This window comes from Dasypus novemcinctus, chromosome 5 (genome assembly GCF_030445035.2).
Source record: "Dasypus novemcinctus isolate mDasNov1 chromosome 5, mDasNov1.1.hap2, whole genome shotgun sequence".
NCBI lineage: Eukaryota > Metazoa > Chordata > Mammalia > Cingulata > Dasypodidae > Dasypus > Dasypus novemcinctus.
Genome location: NC_080677.1, coordinates 32777650 through 32797051, shown reverse-complemented (window position 1 = coordinate 32797051; position 19402 = coordinate 32777650). Strand labels below are relative to the sequence as shown.

At 41.4% G+C, this 19402-nt stretch overlaps 1 long non-coding RNA gene and 1 other non-coding gene across 2 annotated transcripts; both read left to right on the top strand.

The window, feature by feature from the left end:
- The first annotated feature begins 1170 nt into the window (after positions 1 to 1170).
- LOC131278480 (uncharacterized) lies at positions 1171 to 18011 on the top strand. Its single transcript, XR_009185780.1, has 3 exons — positions 1171 to 1228; positions 8244 to 8370; positions 13913 to 18011. It is a non-coding gene; the product is annotated as an uncharacterized lncRNA (long non-coding RNA).
- Positions 2619 to 2781, top strand: LOC111764493 (U1 spliceosomal RNA). Its single transcript, XR_002797087.1, has one exon. It is a non-coding gene; the product is annotated as a U1 spliceosomal RNA (small nuclear RNA).
- Positions 18012 to 19402: the final 1391 nt, after the last annotated feature.

Sequence of the window (19402 nt, the reverse complement as noted above, 5' to 3'; positions counted from 1 at the left end):
GTGATATGCAATAGTAAAGTAAATGAATAAAATTTCCTTTATGGCTATTAAGAATTTAAACGAATTACTTTAGTGTACCCACAATTATCATTATATCCAAAAGTAAATTGGATGCTTTTTTTGTTTTTGTTTTTTGTGCCTTAAGGATTTATCTTAACTGAACAGCGGTATAAATAAGGTTTTCAGTATTTGAGCTATAATGGAAGAACCTTTTCCATGAAAGGCCTCTAATATTTTAAGACGGAAATAACAAAACAAAGGCTTATTCTGTTCCTAAATATTGTCTTCCTTTTAATATTTAAATTACTTAGTTGGTATCTTATGACTACAATGCAGCATCTTTTCAACAGAGGAAAGAGTTTATTTCAATACAGTTGTATGTTTGTGTTTGGAATACAGACCCTTCTTAATTTATTATCTATAAACACATTTTCAAATACAAAATGCTGTCTGAAATTAGTTATTGCAACTTGACATTCAAAACATAAATAACAATTGTTCTTGGATATAAAGGTCATAAGAAATTAATACATTTGAATAGAGTGGAGTTCAAAAATTTTAGAAGGATGTAAAGCAACACTTTCTTTAAAATTTGAAATATTTACAAAAGATTTTGGTTCTATTTTTGCCATAAGCATCTTACAAACGAATAACCATTGTCCCTTTAAGTCAGACAACAATTGCTCTTCACTCTTGCTGGAAACTTTTCTAGAACATCGTTATGAACAGTGCATTGGACACTAATTTATTTTAGCTGCGCAAACTCTGATAGTTAATGACCCTTTTCTCTTTCTCCAAAATTCCAAAGACTTCTTTTCAAAAGACACAGAGGAAAAGAAAAGAAGAAAAAAAAAGCGCTACAATTTTCTGCTGAATTTAAATTCTGGTCTAAAGACACTATGCAAATGACTTATACTAAAGAGGAAAATACCCTTTCTCCCCCGACGAGAAGTGTAGATTCATCCAAACCCCACACCGCTTGTCTTTGCTGCTAGAGGCACAGCACGGGCATAACTTGTGGTTGTGTTTTTGCTAGTTTCTTACCTCTGGGCCTTCTTTATAGCTTTGCCCCCCACCCCACTGGCGGCGGCTCCCGCGGCTGCACCCTCGGCCGCCTGTTGGCTGCGGCACACTCCGCCGCGCTGGGCCCCGCACACGCGCGCTCCCGCCGCCTCCCACTCAGGCCGCTCCGGCGGCGGCGGCGGCGGCGGCGGCGACTGGGTGGCAGGTAACGAGCCAGCCGGCCTCAGTCCGGTAACCCATGGCAACCGCCCTGGTAACCCATAGCAACTGCGCTGCGGGGAAAAAAAAATCGTGTGGAGGGGGGCGGCGGGTGATAAGCGGGAACAACAACCACAAAAAGACAGCGATTTACAGCGCAGACCTGCAGCGCCCTCTCCCCTTCTCCACCTGCTACAAATGTGGGCACCGAGAGGCCGGCCCCCTTTCAGCGTTAAAATTACAACTCAGATTGCTTGCAAATAATAAAATAAATAAGTATGCAGAGAGGCCTTGGATGGTGGGCTTGGTGTGGGAGGGAGCTTTGGATACCGATGACCCTCCGGGTCTCAGGATTTGAGCGCGCGCGTGGAGGGAGACCCCCGCCGCTCGGGTGGGTTTTCGGGCTGGCTGGGTCAGGGTCTGCGGCGCTGGAGCCCGGGGAGGCGGCGGCATTGGCAGCTCCCAGTGTAAGGGCTGGATCCGAGTCTTTGTTCTGTAGAAGCTCGCGGGGCGCCGCGGCCTCCGCACCCGGACGCCAGGCCTGAGAGATGGCGACGACGCGCCGCCCGGGCCTCGCAGTGGCTGGGGCCTGGAGGATCCCCGCGAGCGCCCCGGGAAGGCGGCGCGCTGGTGCAAACCCCTCTTTTTCCAAATGTTTTATTTGCAAACGCACCGCAGACATCATTTAATCCCTCCCCCTGCTTGTCTCCCCGAGACCCTGAAACGTGCCCCGAGGGCGCGCCGTCGCGTTAACCCGGCCTCTCCGGTCTGGGGAGGGAGGGGACAGTTGCTCTTAGCGGCGGGACTGGGCTGCTGGGGAAGAAGCGTGTGACTCCGGGTCCAGAAACACCCTGGGCCAGAGTTTAGTGGGGGAAAGGAAGGGGTGAGACTACACCCCCTCCCTCCCCCGCCCCCGAAAAGCTGGGGACCCAGAAGCCGAGCTGTGCTTTTTTTCCCGGGAAAATCGAAGCGCGCGGGCCCGCTGCACGGCCGGTGGCGGACAGAGGGTGGCGCTGCCAGGCCAGCGCGGCCGCAGCCGCCCGCGGGAGAACGCGCCGCCTTGGGTCTGCGTGGTGAGATGGTGTTAGGGATCCCTAGTAGAAAGAATCTGTGCTCGGCATAGATTTCAGTTTGTGGTGAGGAGCATCACCTGCTCACTCGTCCACTCGCAGACTTTCCAGCCTGCCGTCCTGCAGCACGACCGGACCTGGTTCCATACGTAGACCGTCTGCTTCCCCACCAGCCCGCTTCACAGGGAAGTGCGGGGGGTGTAGACCGCGCGCGCTTTAGAGGCGCTCCTAATTAATTAGCTGTGATTCCAAGGACATTTTCATCTTTTTAAAAGGAAGGAGTCTGGCCTGGATCATTTCTGAGGGACTTTAAGATTCTTAAACTCTATACTTACCTGGCAGGGGAGATACCATGATCACGAAGGTGGTTTTCCCAGGGCGAGGCTTATCCATTGCACTCCGGATGTGCTGACCCCTGCGATTTCCCCAAATGCGGGAAACTCGACTGCATAATTTGTGGTAGTGGGGGAATGCGTCGCGCTCTCCCCTGTTTAAAAAAAAAAAAAAAAAGATTCTTAAACTCAGTTACTCTGTTCTCTGTAGGTGTGTACCACTTACAAATCCAAATCCATCAGCAACATTCCTTTTGAAGGCAAAAGGCTAGCAAGTATAATATATGTAACTGTTCAATATATGTTCCTGAAGAGGTAATTTGGTCAACAGTTTTACATAGCTAATGCTTACACTGATGGACAAGGGAAGTTAGCTGTGTAAAGAATCGTATTTTAAATCCTTTCATTAAATAAATGAATCTTCTGAATATATATTTTTGCTGCCACAGGTCTTAGGGAAACTTACTTTATTTTCACAGATCTGCGTGTTCTGGATTCTGCTGCCTACCGGGCACCCTGTGTAAACTGTTAGAGGTGAAAGACAGGCACTTGCCTGCCCTGGGATCTGTTCAGTACAACCCCAGCCCTCTGCACAGTGGTGTACTGGGAGCCCTGTGCTTTAATTTAATTTTTTTTTTTTTATTTAACAAAAGCAATTACAGAAAAGTGCAAATTTAACGTGTGACATTTAACATTTTGCCGTGGCAGGCAGCCTCTATTTAAATGGGGCCTTTCTGCGGAACAACAGGAGCCAAAAGGCCTTGTGTCATGGAGTAATGTAAGACACAATCTGGGCTGCAAACGCACAATGAATCGGGAAGGATTTATGTAATTAATTGACCAGTCTTAACCTGTTATCGTGATGTAAGGAATTTGGAACTCATTAATTTGGGCTCTGACAGATTTCATATTAGAGCTGGCAAATATGGATTGAGCCTCTTATTCTTGTAGCAGCTGGAATTTCCATGACAGTGAGGATTAGTGAAGAAGACCTATTGCCAGAGTCAAACTGCCTTTTTGTAATCAGTATCCCTGCTCTGCATTAAAGGGATAATGGGGGAGGGGGGGGAAGAAAAGAAAAAGAAATTAAATGAAAGAGAGAAACGGCATATTACCTGGCTAAAGGAGGAGGGAAAGGGGTTTGTGCTCACTTTGCTCACTTTGTATTTGCAGTTGAATGAAAACATTCATTTCAATCATAAAGTAAGCACCTTGAGAAAAAGGTGGAGGGGTCTCAGGGTCAAGTTTGGTATTGTCAAGTTAAAAGATGGAGCCTTTGAATTTCCTCTATGTGCAGAGAGACTGTATGAAGAAGGAAACAGAAGTCTTAGGAGGGGCAAAGGGGATTTTTTGTAATGTCATATCCGTAAATGTGCAATTCAGAGCACTGAGGAGAGATTTGCTTTCTCGGGAGCCACTTACTGCCTGCTGGACAGAGGTCCTTAGTGGACCCCACAACACCCGGAACTCCCATGAGCATCTCTAATCTGTGTCCTCGTCGCATGTCCTAATCGGTATGATGTTTAATGAATCGTCCATTCAGAAATGCCTAGTTTCTTCTTTGAAATTTTAAGAAAAGTCAGTAAAAATCTAATTTTCAGCCCCCCCCACACACACACTTTGACAATCAGAAAATTACTAGGTTTGATAAAAAGGTCCCAGTGATTAAACTAAATGTATTTTTTCCCTTCCTTTGCAATAGGTTTCCTTATTGCTGTGCTATGTGATAAGGTTAATATAGCAACTGCCATAGGGATCATTAATACAGGAAGATAAGCAAAGTTGCACATTTAAAACATTTCCAGGGTATCATTTGCTTCCTTTTGCTGATAAAAAAAGGCTTTGTAACAAACGCAGAGCACAGACACTGAATATTTAACTGTTTAGACAGAAAACCCATTGACCTTTCCTAATGTTATTATTCAAAATACTCTTCAAAGATCAACACCAAACTACCCTTGAAATATGTTTTTAATTCACATATTACCTTTTAATTTTTCAAGTCAGGAATAACTTAATTTTTAATATAGCAAATATTGTTATAATACAGATCTTCGAAAAAAAAATATTTCCAGCCCCCCATTTTTTACTTTTTGCTGTTTCGATTCTAACAAAATCCCAAAGTAAAGAATTTTCTTTTTAGTTATGATAATAAAGTGCTTGGTACAAAGATTTGTTTGTGATCTTGTTAACAAGTGATTTCTTCGGCTTTAGTTCCATTTAAATGAATGCATAAAGATAAACCCACTAGAAATTTGCATCAATGTATTAATGTTATCCTTCATGGTTAGAGCAAAAAAGAGAAATAGTAGTTGTTATTGGTATTACTATTTCAGTGGGACGGCTATGAAGATAAACAACAGATTTGAGCAAGACTTGGATAACTGGTATAAACCATGATAAGGACAATTAATATTGTATATAAACACACTTCAAGTTTGTATACAAGATCTCAGCTCTCACCTAGGGATTTCTTTGTATTTTTTCTTAAAGGGTGATTCATAATTTGATGATTACAAGGTTATCAACTCATGTGCTGAGTGTATTGTTTATATATTAGAACTATGGAATGGGCATACTGAAGTGTGATTTATCAGAGACTGTGTTGACCTGAATGGGAGTTAGGTGAACTGGATTCTGGCTGTACCTGAGCCTGCACCCAAATGCAGCTCCCTAATTCAATGGCCCGAGGCTGCTTCATCAGTAAAATGAGAAGTTTGAGTACACAATGTCCAAAAGATCTTCCAGACAAGACTAGTTCTGAGGGATGCTAACAGGTATTTTTCGAAAGGGGAAAGGGTAATGGTTGGGGTTTCCAAGGTCAAACATATTTCAAATGCATTGGGCTAAACAAAGTTTGAAAGTTTTCTGCAGGACTTCTCAGTGTCTTTCATATATTAATGTTCTGTGAATCTTTAAATGGAGGGAATTTTGTACTGTTTTCCTGAGTCCAAAAAGAGAATCTAAAATCCTATGATCCTTTGACTCTATAATACTTTGGATTATTTTCCAAAATAATTAAAGGACAATTGCACTCATCCTTGGTAAGATGAGGCAAGGGATGCAAGAAATGAGTGGACATCACCTAATGAGGAAGATTCTCCTGAAAGAGAGACAAGGACTATGGTACAAAATTTAAATCCGTTATGTTGCTTATATGATGACTGGTCCAGGGCAAGTCACTTAACCTTTTAGAATTAGTGTCTTTATTTACAACATGAGGATGATAACACCACACAAGGGCAGGTGTGCGTTGCAAATGAAATGACCCATGTTCCCAGTGCCCTCTTGCTTGGCTAATTCCTACTAGTGATTAAATGTCACCTCCGCTTTGATGCCTTCTCAGACCACCCACTCCAAGGCAGGAGCCCTTTCTTAGTATTTCCACAGCACTGCCCACCTCACCTTTCCACAGGCCTTTCTGACAGTAGTCACCCCCCTGCCCTGCATTGTTGGTCTCCTGTCTGTCCATCCGTCTCTTCAGACAGTAGACACTGGAGAGGAGAACTGTGTGTCATCTCTGCCCACCATCTCGGCCAGCACCAACTCACAGAGCACATTCTAGAGTCCATGGTGAAATGACAGTCGTGTATTCAGACAGAGCAGCTAAAGCAAAGGCCCCAGACTCTTCTAAAAGCCGCTTTCCTGTGGCAGAACCACCAAAAATATCAGAAGAACTTAAAGAATGATAGTAGGTATTAGGGATGTATGCATCCTTGAACTTTGGAAACTTCTGCTCTTCTGAGGGTGAATGAGAACGCTCGGAGTACACCATATTCCAAACCATGGTATCTAGCTCCCTATTTCTCTTTGGCAGTAGATCTCTGAAATGTGATATACAGTAAACAAATGTTTTAAATGTTTTGCTCAAAATGACTCTCTTCCTTGACCAAAAACTATTCAGTGAAATATTTTGATGAAATAGTTCCTTTGGTGAATGTGTGTTTGATAAGACACTGTGCTTGGCCAACTAAGGATGCATTTGGAAAAAGACGTAGACCAAAAGGGGGGAAATATTAAATGAAAATGAGTTTTTATGGATAAGAGATTTCAAAGTGAGTCAGGAGGTCATTCCAAAGGTTACGCTTATGCAGTCTCAAGAGGACCTCACTGACTGCCACAGTAAACATTGCCTGAAGCAGGGGCCTCTAGAGATATCTGGACGCTATAGGCAGGACAGACAGCTCCAGGAGAATGTGTGTGTATATATGTATTTACACCTCACATTCCTCTTCAACTCCTGACAAATTTGGTTCTTTCCAAACTTTCCAAACCCAGCCCACACTTGGCTATTGTCTTTGTCCCCCTTTTCTCTAACCTCAGTGTCTGTTCCTCACTCCCCCCTCCCCACCCCCATAGCTTGCAGTGGAAACCTGTCATGACAGCCTCGGATCCTCTTGGTTCCTCCTTACCCTGATTCCAGCCTGCATAACCACAGCCCAGGGACTAGCGTGGCAGAGACAGAATTCTCTGTGGGAGCTGGGAGGGTGTGTGTGTTGGACGGGCTGAGAGTGGGAGCCGGCTGGCAGGGCTCGCCGTCAGAGGGGAGAACCGGGTCCAACCTGGAGACCACCCCTGCAGAAAGAGCTTCCTGAAATTCCTAATTTTGTTTAAGTTCAACTGATGATGGACACTCATTTGCATCCAATTTATATTTTCCTCTTTGTGGATCTACTTACTGAGTGGATGCCCTGGTGCTGCCCGACCTCACCTAAAAGCCACCTTGTGAAAACCAACCTTAATTCTAAGGACCACTGGAGAAAGAGCTTGCAGCCATCTTTGGCAATCCATTGCGGGGGATTAACAACTTCTTTTAGAAAATTATTTGAAGCCCATGTATCTCATGCTTCATTTTAAGCCCCATCTGTGGCCAGCTCATGTAGCTTCAGGGGCCAGGGAGGTGAGATGAATGTGTCAGGAGGCCTGTGTAGGGCAACAGGGGATGGAGGAAATCAGTGAACTAGAGAAGGTACACCCCAGCTAAGAACACTGAGATTCAAAGATTCAAAAAGTCTTAAAACATCATGGTAGAATTTGCCAGATTTGGAGAGATCTGGATTCAGTCTATAGGGTGGTTTAAAATATAACCATATGCTATATGAAAAAAATAAGTTTTCCCCAACCTTTTGTTCTCTAGTCAAAATGTTCTTAACATTTTTATTTCATCCTAAGTTTTGCTATAATAACTTACTTCTTTTATGAATCAGAAAAGTCTATCTATCTATCATCTATCAGACTTCCCAACTCAAAAGTGACATTTTTGTAAGGGTTTTTAACAGTGAGTTGTATTGTAAGCAGTTTAATTGAAGGTTTGTCTTAATGCAGTCTAGTTTATTTGTGTAGCTTGCAGTCCAGTCTTGACCTCCAGAGCTGCAAAAAATGTAGCCATAATAAACATTTATTGAGTTGTAACAGTGTGCTGACCTGTGAGATACCCAGAGAAAAATAAAGGAATGGAGAAGGAAGGTGAGATTAGACTTCTGTTAGAGCAAAAGAAACTGTTTTGAAATAGAATGTAAGTAAATAAGGAACTGGGGTTATATGGGGAACACCGCAATTGTAACAAAGAAAGCCCCAAATGCAATGGCTCAAACAAGTGAAATGTGGATTTCTCTTCCAGGCAACTCTTCAAGGCAGGTGGGAAAGCCCTGCTCCAGGAAGCCCTCCAGAGACCCAGGCTGAAGGGTGGCTCTGCCATCCTCACTACTCACCTTCCAAGATTGGACCTGTCATCCCATTTCCAGCCAGTAAGAGAGAAGGAAGGAGAGGACAAAACTAGGGCAGACACCTTTGAATTTATTTTCCAATAGAAATTTCAAACATACACAAAAGTAGGGTGAAAGGAAAGTAGGGAAAATAGTACAGTGCAGCCATGTATGGTTGAGCTTGTGTCATTTATATCCCTCAAACATGCATCCCCCCTCCCCCGCCGCCAGATTATTTTAAATGAAATCGCAGGCACCGGGGGGCAAGCATCTTTAAGAGGATGATCTGAAAGTTGCACATGTCATCACATGACTGGGTAAGAACTAAGTCACAGGGCCACACCTTGCCACAAGCAAGACTGGGAGGTGTCGCCTCTAGCAGGGCAGCTGCGTGTCTGGGAAGACAGGGAGTTTTGAAGGGGATATTTGAGAAAGGTCATAGAGATCTAAATTAAATTACTCAAGGAATGACTAAGTACATCTCTACACTGCAGTAAAACCCAAACGATGACAACTGCATCCTGATACCTTTGGGAAGGCCCCAGGGAAAGTCCTATGCACTTACATTTTCAACAAATGCGACATTTGCTGAACAAAAACAGAACGAGAGAAAGTGGCTTAAAAAAGCACAATGGAATCTTGCTTTTTTTTCTCACTGTGTAAAATTAGCTGAGATAATTTTAGAGGAGCAAGAATCAATATATGAGTAAATTAAAAAACCCACCAAAAATTTAAAAATTTAAAAAGAAAAAATATGTGTAAATTATGAAGATGTCTTATTTGCTTCTGCTGTTGGAGTCCTATGTCTTTTAAGATATTTAAAGTGATGTAGTTATGCTGGAGACTTGGTGCACGTCCATTTAATAAAAGGAGAACAAGATTCATAAAACTTAAAATGAGCAAAAGAAGAACACTAATTGAGCAAGTGCTATATTCAGAGAATTGTCCTTGGTCCTCTATAGGAAACAACAAAAACATTCAGTTCTGTTCTCGAAGACTCTCAATCTGATGGCAGATTAACATGAAAACCCCTAATTATAATATAACGCAGAATGAATTAAGGCTGTGGTTGATGATACTGGATGTCTGTCCTTTTACCTTCCCATATCCCTTCTCTTCCCTGTGAGCACCTAGATTTTTCTTAAGGACCCCCCTTCTTTGCCACTGCATATGGCTTGAGTGGATGGGATCAACTTCCATCCCCAGAGGCGGCCTGTAACCTCCAGAGGCGGCCTGTAACCATAACCCAGCCAATTCGAGCAATGGTATTTCCTGGGTTCGAATGATTGGGGACCAATGACACTAGAGTAACAGTTGAGAGAGAAATTCTCAATCTGGGGTGGCTAGGATAGGATGTCTTGAAAATTTCATTTACCTATTGAGTACTTACTATGTCAAGTACTGCACTAAGCACAGCGTTCATTCACGTGTTAATTAATTCATCTACTCACTTACCTCCTCACCTAACCCGCACTTACTCCTTATAACATTGATGTGGGGTAGGTACCATTCTCCCTATTCTACAGATGATCCTACTGCCAATTAATGTAAGAGTTGGAATTGAACGTGGGTCTGTTTCTAAACCCTTACTCATTTCCTCATGTGGTTTCCCTAGACACACACTTTTTAAGCAGAACAGAGCTCTTGTTGATCAATATATTCTCTTAGCTCCTAAAGGAGTGCATTCGCTTCAATGGTAACTCAATTCATTCATGATGGAAGAATGGTAGTGCCGCTCATCGGAGAGGGGCAAGCAAGAAGAGGTGCAGGAGAAAGGAGGGGAGAGGATGAGTTCCCGTGTGGCAATGATGACTTTGGGATGTAGATGTAGGACAAGATGATGTGCTTAGAGGTGAAACTTGGAGGTTCAGATCAGGGGAGCAGCCCAGACTGGAGATGCAAATTTGGAAATCGCCCGAAAGAATTGACAAAGGACATCTTTACACAAATGTCATCTCAGTGAGGCTTTCCTTGAGCACCTACTTAAAATTGCAAACTCCTCTCTACTCCCCTCTCCCTGTCCTCACTATCCCCTTCCCTGCTTGATATTTTCCATAACACTTTCCCCCTGGGTCTGTTTTACCCATTTGTTTCCAACAGTCTCCTCCACACACCCTCAACCATGTAAGCTCCATTTGCGTGGGGAGGGCAGCTGACACACACCGTGTCCCCCAGGGCCTAGATTACGGCCTGGCACATGGGAGGGCCTCGAAGGAGGTTTGCTGAATGAACAAATGAAGGAATGGAAGACTGCTCCCGAGGGTGGGGATTTAGATAGAACGGACAGAAGCCTGAGGAAGAGGAGCTGTGGACGAGGCTGAGACAGTCAAAGAGGCAGAAGGTCAATCAGGAAAGAACAACCCCCAAGAAGAAAAGAAAGCAGATGGCTTCCAGAAGGCAGCGGTGGGCAGCAGGGGCCACGGTTGCCCTGAGGTAAAAAAAAAAAAGGCCGAGCCACCCCCTTCATAGCTTTGGAGCACGTTCTCCTTGGTAACATTGCCCCGCAGCACAGAGCAGTGGAGCACGGGTCTCAGAGCCAACCGCTGAGAGTTGGAGTTCCAGTCCTGCCAGTTATCAGCTGTATACATTATGGGTAAATCTCTGAATAGCTGAGCCTCAGCTGCTTTACCTGTAAAATGAGTATGGTAGTGACCCTACCTTAAAGCATAAATTTGAAAATTTAAGTGAATTTCTATATGTGGAAGGCTTGCATATGTGAGAGTTATTACCATTATTATTATTATTTTTAAATGATTTATTTATCTGCTCCACCCCCTGTGGATGCTCTCTGTGTCCATCTGCTGTGTGTTCTTCTGTGTCTGCTTGTGTTCTCATTAGGCAGCTCCGGGAACCAATCCTGGGACCTTCCAGGGTGGGAGAGAGGTGATCACTCTCTTGTGCCACCTCAGCTCCCTGTTCTGCTATGTCTCTTATTGGCTCTCCTCTGTGTCTCTTTTTGTTGCATCATCTTGCTGCGCCAGCTCTCCACAGTGGCCGGCTCTCCTGCGCAGGGTGGCACTTGCACACAGGGTGGCACTTTGTGTGGGCCAGCTCATTGTGCAGGCCAGCTTGCCTTCACCAGGAGGCCCTGGGCATTGAACCCTGGACCTCCTATATGGTAGACGGGAGCCCAACTGCTTGAGTCACATCCATTTCCCTCTTACCATTATTATTGATTTGAGGTGGATAGAATAAATACAGAGAATAAAAATGTAAGAATAAAGTCATTGCTAATTTCTCTAAACATTACTATTTGTGAATAACCAATTTCAAGACAACACAAAATGCACGATGATTCCTGCTGTCATTTTTCCACACCCTCCCTCTGTATTTGGAAATATATTCCCGTTCTCCCTACCTCTTCAGGCTCTGGCTATTTATGCAAATATACTACTTTGAAAGCAAGAGACCACATTTCAGTTTTATGTTGATTGGGCTGGAAAGCTGCATGCAACCGTTCCCTTCCCCCGCCTCCTTCCAAGGCATCTTGTTTGTCACCCTCTGTGGTCAGGAGTTTGCATATCTCGTGTCTTTCTAGAAAATCATTGGTTATATTTATGCATTAGCCTTTTATGTAGTCAGTTTGGAGTTGGATTTAGTCCCGATGGCTGAAAGTTCAAAATTTTCCTCCCAAACCACAACCACATTTGGCAGCAAAGAAGCTGGAGGGATGAATAAGCTTCCATGTTGCTTGGCTTTAGATAGGGAGATGCTGGCAGAAATTTGCAAGCATTTGCATATATACAATTGTCTGTCTGATGTTTGCGTCCATGCCTGCTCTCCTCCTCTGCCCCCTGTTCTCTTTGTTCAGTGAATTACTAATACAAATACAGATAATGAAATTTCTGATCCCAGCCTGCAAAGCAGATGTGCATTTTGGAAGTATCTGGGGAAAATGGATAGGCTTTCTTGCTCTTGTTGCTTTATCCGGGCAAGGAAACGAAGAGGAGAAAGCAATTACAGGGACTTGTCTTTGAGAGGAGAATGACTGGCATTGACAGGGTTTCTTTTCATGGAATCTTGTAGCGATGCTATTTTCTTGTTAATACCAATAGGTATTATCCCGAGAAATAGAGTTTATGTGTTAGGAAGCATGTTCAGCAGATGAGACACTGTTCACAGAAGCAGAACAAGTTCTATCCTTGTGGCTTAGAACAGAGTGGGCCCAGGGCAGGGTGGAATTTGGCCCCAGGAAGGAGGCATTCCCCAGAGAAGCCGTGATAGTTCAAATCCCAGTGTAAGAGGAAAGTAAATTTGTCTTTGGAAGCCTTTGTTGGTAAAAATCACTGCTCCTGCACACTCAGGAACCTCAGCAGTTTCTCAAGCTGCAGCGGGACTTTGTTGGGCAACTAAAGGTGGTGGCTCAGTAGCCCTGAGTAAGGGGCATCATGTCAAGGATGCTTAGCTTGCCTGGCTTCGGAATATATTCCTAGTAACTGTTAGAAACTTCCCTGGGGAGAACAGCTAAAAAGCAACTTTAATTTGAAAACTTTTAGGGTAATAAGCATTTTCTTATACCTATCCCTGTGATGGACCCAAAGTTAATATTCTGGTAAGTGAACAACTAAAATTAAGTCTATGCTTTCTTAAACAAACAATCAAACAAATAAATAATTAAGTTTTAATTATCAATATGCTATGCAATTTTTGGTATAACATGATTATCTTTGGCTCTAAAATGTGTGTTCTAAAAAAATACTCTTTAATTTTACCCATTTTTGACCTATTATCATATGTCATGTAGAAAATGCCAATTCTACTTGTCAGAATGAATTTCTAAACAACCCAGGTACGTGCTGACAGCTTGTATGAAAAGAATAAATATTTGCTTTTTACTTCATGTAAATACTTCCATGCTGTCAAACAAGATGGGCTTAAATAGGTTGAGATTTTTGTCTTTCATAGTTCACTGAGGGACAGTTAATCTATATCAGAAATAATTTTCAGTGTAGAACTGCAAAGTGGAAAACGGACCTCCTACTGGTTGAAATGAACATCACTAGAAAAGAATTCTAGTTGAAAAAGGTTACGAAATGTTTGTTTTAGGCCATATAGCCTAAATACGTTGGAAATAGGAAAAAAAAAAAGAGAGAAATGATTTAGAAGACTGTGTTCTAACAGCTATTACTCTATTGGAAATTAGTTTAGTGGTGTTACAACACTCTAAATAGACATATATGGAACGATATAACTTTACATTGGAAAAGGTATAAGTGAAAAACAGTGGTAGCATAATTTTAGATAAAGCAGCGGTTCAGTCCTTGAAATTACCGATATTAACGATCTCTTTGGGCAATCCCTGTTTTTTTGCTTTCTTTCTGTTCTTTCTGGCACACCCATTATAGTCTATGATGAGGACGGCAGACATACACTGTTAGAGCTACAATGTGGTGGCAGAGAGGGAAGGAAAGAACATTTCTTTTAAAAATGAAAACATCTGATAGGGCTGTAGGATCATACACTACAGAGATTTAAGCTAGTATATGAAATTCATCTGCAGGTATAATGGTTACCAATCTGAATAGGAAATATTCCTTATGTACCGTAATACTTCTGTTTGGATTCATGCTGTCTGTCATTTTAGGTGGGATCATGCGCAGATGTCCCCCTCCGATTCATTTCCTGTTCCAAGATGCCTACCGAGCAACGTGACTGGGATAGGTCAGCTGCAGAGCTATCTCACTGGGGACTACCCACCCCACCTCTCTCTGTACCATGAAGAATGAACTGTCTGGGTACTTTATAACACAGAAGGACAATTTTAATAAGACCTCCAAGGGGTCTGCTGCCATTTGTAGAGGGAAGGCTTCCCACAAAGGAAGTGCATGGAAACTCCCAAGAGAAAGCTGTTGGAAACACCCCCACTGAGAGGAACCCATGTCATCCCATTTTATTGTCTACCTGTCACCACAGCCCGCTCATGACTCTGACAGGCTGCTCTTTTCTCTTGTAGCCGGTGCTGCTTAATGTCATTTTCTTGGTTGAACATCTTCATTTCTGACTTGTTACAAACCATTAACTAGTTTCCAGGTTTCAGTAGCCAGGCTACTTTTGACTAGTAAGTCATTTGGCATAACAAGGTTTCCTTTTATCTTCTTGCTAAAGAAAATCTCTACATGCGATGATCAGTGTTCCAATTTTTATGAATCCTAGCAGATAGGAAGTGCCTGTCATCGGAGGTGAGGCATCTTTTCTGAAAACATATTCTAGGTCACATAATAGAACTTGACAGACACACTAGGTAAGCATTATTCTGTTTGCAGAAGGCTTCAAACAATTTGGGTAAAAAGCAGAACATTTTACAAATATACTTGCCTGGCGGTGGTTGCAAATAAACATAACACCATTCTTTTTTATTTGATTTCCTAGTGAAATGTTTTCAAACATAAGACCCTTTGAATATATTTTGAAAAGCCTTCAGATGTCTAATAGTTGTCAATCTCTATGAACACACTTTTCATGTGTTAGTTGTATGTAGTATTGCTAAAATGAAGATTGGCTGCTTTGGACATTGATGTTCAAAATAATATATACAGACATGTGGCCTGATGACATACTGCAAGAGCATTAGAAACAACTCAGACTTCAGCTTGCTTTTGTGTAAGCTACTCGCATGTGAAATTAATGTAACTAAAGCTTTACATAATCTTGTCCTACATTATTAAAAATTTAAAGGCATGCTTTTTCGAAGATGCACATAAATGTTTTGAACATGTTTGTTAAAATATTTAAGTCCCAAGTAGAATATTTATTTTTCCTTGCCTAATTAATGGATTAAGGAGATTTAAAAAATCAGTTGCTGACCTGTCAATTCCAATTCTAGGACTCTCCCTTAGGGGAAGAATTGAACAGGTACATAAGCATACATGTCCAATGTACGTGCACTGCTTTTATTTTTTATATCAATCTTACAAGTTCTCCTTTAACACAAGATAATAACTATAATAACAATAAATCTGCTTTGGTCCATGGTTAAATCCCTCCATCCCCATTTTTTTGTTCATTTCTCAATCTTGAGGGATTTGGGCCGATGTCCACTCTGCTTCAGGCTGAGGAGGGATGTAGATATTAAGGGACAGAGGAAAGGAGTTGTTTTGCGTGCAGTTGAAGATACTCTTTGTTTTGGGAATGGAACTGGACCATCATTGTTTTGTTAGTTGTTCAGTAACATTGTTTTTGTTTTCTTTAAAGATTTATTTATTTATTCCTGCCCCCCCCCCCCCGCCCCTGTTGTCTGTTCTCTGTGTCCATTCACTGTGTGTTCTTCTGTGTCTGCTTGTATTCTTGTCAGCGGCACAGGGAATCTGTGTCTCTTTTTGTTGCATCATCCTGCTGTGTCACCTCTCCATGTGTGCGGTGCCACTCCTGGGCAGGCTGCACTTTTTTTGCATGGGGCAGCTCTCCTTGCGGGGGTGCTCTCCTTGTGCATGAGGTTTCCCCTACACAGGGGACACCCCTGCATGGCATGGCACTCCTTGCATGCATCAGCACTGAGTGTGGGCCAGCTCACCACAAAGGTCAGGAGAGGCCCTGGGTTTGAACCCTGGACCTCCCATATGGTAGGCGGATGCTGTATCAGTTGAGTCAAATCTACTTCCCAACATTGTTTCTTAATTGTGAAAAGTTGGAGGCAGCTTAACACTCTATAAATAAGGGAATGGATAAATGAGTCACGGTGCCTCTTTAACATGGAACACTATATTGTTGTTTAAAAAATGAACAACAAATGTATGCAATGACAAGAGAGAATGTATTTAATATATTGTTGAGTGAAAAAAGCAAGTTGCCAAACAATGCATAGAGTGGGATACCATTTTTGAAGGTATGGAGAACTCTCTGTCCCCACCTCCTCTAATTTTATGTAAGTACAGAAAACAGTCTGGAAGGACACACACCAAATAACCTTTGGGGTGTGTGTGAAGGTGTATGAGAAATAAGAAGAAAGACTCGATATTTTGCTTTATATTTCCATATTCTTCGAATTTAGATTCTCTAGTGTTTACAGACACTATGAGTTAACTTAACCATTGCATTAAATAATTAAAAAAGGAAATATTATGTCATTGAAAGGATTAAGATGAAAAGAGATAAATGTAACTACTTGAAATTTCTAACAAAGAAGCATGGCTTCCTTCCATTCAGTTAACTACTGCACTCAGAGCACTTTTGTATCTCTATGGGGTTTAACAAACAGAACCTCAAAATCTGGGTGCACATACTGTCAACCCTGAGTCTGTCATTCAAGGTGGCAGCAGTGGCCCTCAGTTGGTTTCTTGGTGCTGTATTTCAAATCAGCTCATAAATTATTAATACTACATGTGTAGGTCAGAGACACACTAACCCTGACAATCATTCCATAATATTCTCTCTTTAGCATTAGAAGAGAAAAGAAGGGAGTAATCAATATGCAACATCAGAGGTACATTTCACATAGATATGGTATATGCACTTAGAAAAAAAGAGTCAGATCTTTACAAAAACCTGTCAGCCTGGCATTAATCTTGTATTATGAATAATGTGACTATCTATGAATCTTTAATATTTTTTAAATGATGAAATTGTATGGTATGCTCTACCAAAGCAAATTTGATAAAATGTGAGAATAGTTTGATCAATGAAGATGTTGATATACATGAATAAAAACATTTAGACCCAGCTCATTAAAATGGAAAAGGCAACAGCTACAATTTGCACTCCAGGATAAATTTCAGCCCAAATAAATTTAGTTCTTTCATTATCCACAATACTTAGAAATTATTCTTTAAACAAGTTATCAAAGAATTCTTTGGTTAAAACCATTATCCCCTAAGACAAGACAAGATTACCTCTGGTAAAATATTATGAGCAACTAATATGGTGCTGGCTTCTAGCTTACAATAAAAACCATACTTGGAAATTCCTAATAATCACAGGGATTTGTGTTTCATATACAAGATTTGGCAGTGCTAGAGAAAGATTACTAACTGGATGGCTTGTTAGAAATACTGTTTTGTTTCTGTTTTGTTTTGTTTTTTTCAGGAAGTAACTGGGAATAATTTGTTCCAGGTTTAATTTTCAGTCTAAGTAAGAAAAGTAGATGGAGAACTTTGCTTATGAAATTTGCCTAAAAAGACATTTTCATCAGAGCTTGTTGAACTGAAGATAAAAATATAGTTTGTTTCTACAGATTTGAGGAGAATTAACACGTATCTGATTGTTAATATTTGATTCTTGTTTAATTATTTATGATATCAAGGAATGAATCTGTCAAGTAAATAATGAAATGCGTACATGCAGCATATGTAATTAGGTTAGGTGCATAAATCCAAAGTGTTCACTTTCTAGTTGTCAGTGTGAAATTTATTAATAATGAGAAATGTTAAGTGAAGAAAATTCTTATAGTCTACTCATTAGTGTGGATTATAGCAATTGTTGGTCAAAAATGAAGAAGGAGAAGGTTTAGGATTCATTTCTTAGTTGTGCTTTAATCATTTAAAAATATGAGTGAATTAGAGCACATTTTACTTTCTCTTGTTTAGAAATGTATGCTTTGAACAAATGAGTTGTGGTTTTGAATGCAGGGTACAGATGGAAACATACCATCTTAAAAGATACGGGCACCAGGGTTTCTAGATCCAAACAATTATTTAAAGGGGAAAATGCAACTAACATTTGGGAAATAAAAAATCACTTTTATGATTCAACTGCCAGAGTCTGTCTTAAATTTCGACTTTAAATTCACTATGATGAGGAAAAGATGGCAAGCAGTGCATGGTCAGCTACACACTTCCATTTCTCCCTTTCTTCACTAGCTGAGTTGGCATGGAGGAGAATGGCATCCTTGCAGCCTGGTTTGCCAGGGCTGGAGGGACATGTCATGAAACAGGGATTGGAGCAGGTCTCAGGTGACTGAGAGTGGGACTTGGTGGTAGCATTGGGCAGGATCCATGGGTGTGATAGGCCAGAGAGAGAGGACATGCTCTTTGTCTCTGAAGATACAGTGCAAATCCTGCCCCTGTAGGAACCCAGCCGAGTGGGTACCACCAACTCTGTATTAAGGAATCTGGCTTGATAATCTGAATGGAGGTCTGTCCTTAAAGTTAATCATTAGTAGCATCGTGTGGTATAAAGGGCACTCAACCAGAAAACAAGATAATGAGATTCTAGTCCCGCTCTGTCACTAACTAGCTTGGCAACTTCCAGAAAGTTCACTAAACTGTCAGGCCTCAATTTCTTACCTATCCTTCCAGCTTTGATGGTCTACCATGCAGAGATGGTGTTGAAAGGCATCAGATTTGGTGCAAACAGTTCCACGAGCTTCTTGGGAATAAAGGGGGGTAGGTAGCAGTATTATATGAACATTCTTCATATGACTAGCTTGAGTCACAGAGACAGTTGTAAATGTATTAAAAGATGGGAGCTATAACCACAAAGAGAAGTCCATGTACTATTTTAGTATATGACATCAATCTGGATAGTTAGCTAGAGCCACTATTTAAGAACTGAACTTACATATATAAAAGCTAAGAAAGAACTAGAAAGCCTAATTAGGGTAAGGAAGTGACATGACAAAACTAAAGAATGTATGCTGTGATTTTCCTACCTGCCCCTGTGAAAGGAAGGGATTGGTTATTTAATAAACTGTAATTCAAAAGCTCCTGCGATTGACATACAGGTTTTCAAAAGAGTCATCTTCTGTTGGTGAGTAATCCAGTAGTTATCAAAATTACTGGCTAAATTATAGGAATTATTAGTTCTCTTTCTGACCTTAATCCTCACGTGTCTACAAACGAAAGAATTTAGGGCGCTTAATGCAGTCAAGCATTAATAATATTTAAGGGAAAATCCTACGTGAAGTTCATGAAATGGCTAGTTATCAAGGATAGAAAAAGCAAAATGCAAACATGATTTTACCAACCCCCAAGAAAACTATCACTTGAATCAGCCAATCAATTTGCTGGTAGTTAAATTATATATACCTTTTTTTTTCAAATACAATTTTGTTTGTAGAAAGAACCAATACAAGAATAATTTAAATGTGATTATTTTTGACTTTCAAATGGTAAACCATCATAAATTGGAAAGAAATACTTTT